This window comes from Lathyrus oleraceus, chromosome 1, assembly GCF_024323335.1.
Source record: "Lathyrus oleraceus cultivar Zhongwan6 chromosome 1, CAAS_Psat_ZW6_1.0, whole genome shotgun sequence".
Lineage (NCBI taxonomy): Eukaryota > Viridiplantae > Streptophyta > Magnoliopsida > Fabales > Fabaceae > Lathyrus > Lathyrus oleraceus.
This window is the reverse complement of record NC_066579.1, coordinates 447,036,015-447,038,638: the sequence shown is the minus strand read 5'-3', so window position 1 is coordinate 447,038,638 and position 2,624 is coordinate 447,036,015. Positions and strand designations below refer to the sequence as shown.

Genomic DNA, 2,624 nt, shown 5'->3' with positions numbered 1-2,624 from the left:
CACAATTGAGGAAGAAGAAAAAGACGAAGGCGAGCGAAGAAAATGAAGACGGTCAGCACAGAAGAAGAAGAAGGGGATCTGAAAAAGACGAAGTGGAGAAACTCAAGTGGTGACCACATTAGGGTTTCTTCGTTTGGCTTTAATATAAAACAAAAAAAATAATTTAATAAAAATCTGACGTGTAAAAAAAAACACATTTGACAATGCTACGTAGACCTCCGTTAGTGGAAACTAATGGGAGGGACCCATTTTAGAGACACAAAACTTTGCAAGGACCATTGTTTAAGGGACTAAATTAAATGTTGACATATTTATAAGGACCCCTGACATATTTAACCCTAAACTATAATAGTAAAATTTGTTCTAATTTATTCTCTTTCACGTTAAAAAATAATGGTATGATTACAAACATAATCTAAATGGCATAAAAGATATTTTATATGCTAATAATAAATTAAAAGATTAAACATGTTTGGAGTCTTCATAAATATCCCAACATTTAATTTTAATCCCTAAAAATTTTCCTTTAAAGAATGGTCCTCCTAAAAAATTTCGTCTACAATTTTATTCCCTACCGTCTAGTTGATCTAACGGAACCTGACGTAACACACCACATCATTTAAAATGAATATCGTGCTTAACTGAAAAAAAAAAGGTGTTATATTGCCGGGATTACAAACCTTCCTAAACTAAAATTAGTTTTAAAAAATTCTGGTCACGTAATTGTGAACGGATTTACATAAAAAATGAACCAAAAACTTCCACTTTGGCATAAAAAATACAAAGGTGGCCATACCTCCTCTTCTATTAAGCATCATATATGCTATTATACTACATGAATCCAGTTTCCAAAGCATGTTGCACGCACATTCAGTAAAAGAACAAATGAAGCAAGGAAACATCAAGTTCAACAATGTTTTATGAAAAAGAAAATGATAAAAGAAAAATACATTATATCTACCTCTCAAGTCACCCTACACACGTTGTGCATAACAAAGTGGTAGAAATTCTCAATCTTCAAGCTCTATCTTAATGTTTTTGATTTTGACTCCATTCCCATACCTTGGAACCAATGTAACCACAACACTATCATCTCCTTCAACATCCAAATCTTCCAACAAATCAGTTAATCCAAGTCTTAAACAACTATTAATCTTCTTCTTCTTTTTATTTTTATGTTTATGAGAATGAGGTACATTAACAAAGCTTCCAGCAAACTCAGTATTCCCTGGTCCAATCACCTTATCATCTTCATCATTAATAAAAACATCAAACTTAATGGCTATATTCTTATCAAACTCAATCCCATCAATCAATAAAACCTCTTCCTCTTCTTCCTTCTCTTTCTTGCTCCTTGATTGCTTTGGCCTCTTCACAATAGCACTCACAACATTATCCAAAACCAATGGAAACTTAACATAACTCCTTGAATTAGTTGATTTATCGTTTATCTCAGCTACAAGTGCTTCACCATTACCAAAAAAGTTTCCTTGAGCAACATCTACCTTTTTTTGTACTTTTGTCCTACGTGGCTTAGGTTTAGCTTTTAGCCATGGAATGTCAACATCTTGATAAACATAACCTAGTTTTTTTTGTGTTAAGACAATCATTCACCTTAACCCTAACAAGATTCTTATTCTCATCATAGAAAAGAAACCCTGATTCTAACCAATCTTTGTCTTTGAAATCCTTTCTTTTCCCACCAAGTGTTTTCCATTAGAAACAACTTGTCTATACATTATAGTAAGGTTGTTGGAGATTAGCTCACTTGCATCAACATCAGCAGCATCGTTAAAGTCTAGGTTTACAAGCGCTGGGGGTTGATGACTAGCACTTCGGAGTTTGTCGTAAAGAGGTGATGCACTGTCGGTGTAAATCGAGGGAAATTGCATGCTATCTTGGGCATCATAGTTCCAAAATGGTAAAGCAAAGGTTGGATCATTGATCAAGCTTCCTAAGATTCTTTCATAGAAATAGACATACCATCTATGAAAAGGAAAAAAGAGCCAAGAGTTATGAACTTGAAGATCAAGGTCAGGGAAACCAGCTTGGGAATATGCACCATCACAATAAGCACAATGGATATTTGCTTGTTGTGTGAAGCTACGTGGATCATTGGAAGGTAAGGCTTTCATGAGTTGAATGGCCTTTTTGTATTTTGCTAGATATTCATCATTCACTAAATGTGCTGCTTGTCTTATTCTCAAGGGTTGATTTGAAGAAGGGATTTTGAAATCTATGATTTTTGTGGAATTTGGTGGACAACAGTTAATATTGGGAGGTGTTGCATCTGAGGGTAGATCAGGTGGACCACATGTGGATAGGTCTGGTGGAGATATTGGAGAAGCTAGGGCAAAAGGGTTTGTGGCCAAAGTACTATAAAGCCCTCCAAGGCCTATGAGGACATTTCTCCTATGTCCTACAATATTATTTGGTAGTTCTTGTTCTTCTTTAGGGTTGTTTTGGTTATTGTTACTGCAACATGTCACTTGGCGTTTTGGTTTTCTAAGTTTAGAAGATTGGTGTTGTTTTAGTGAAAATGGATACAAGGAGGAATGGGAAATCTTTGAGTTGGAAGAGACATTGAATGTTGAAATGAAGGAACGAGGTGAGATAGATGTCAT

General features: G+C 34.9%; 1 pseudogene; it reads right to left on the bottom strand.

The window, feature by feature from the left end:
• Positions 1–1,010: 1,010 nt before the first annotated feature.
• Positions 1,011–2,624, bottom strand: LOC127115902 (polyphenol oxidase A1, chloroplastic-like; annotated as a pseudogene).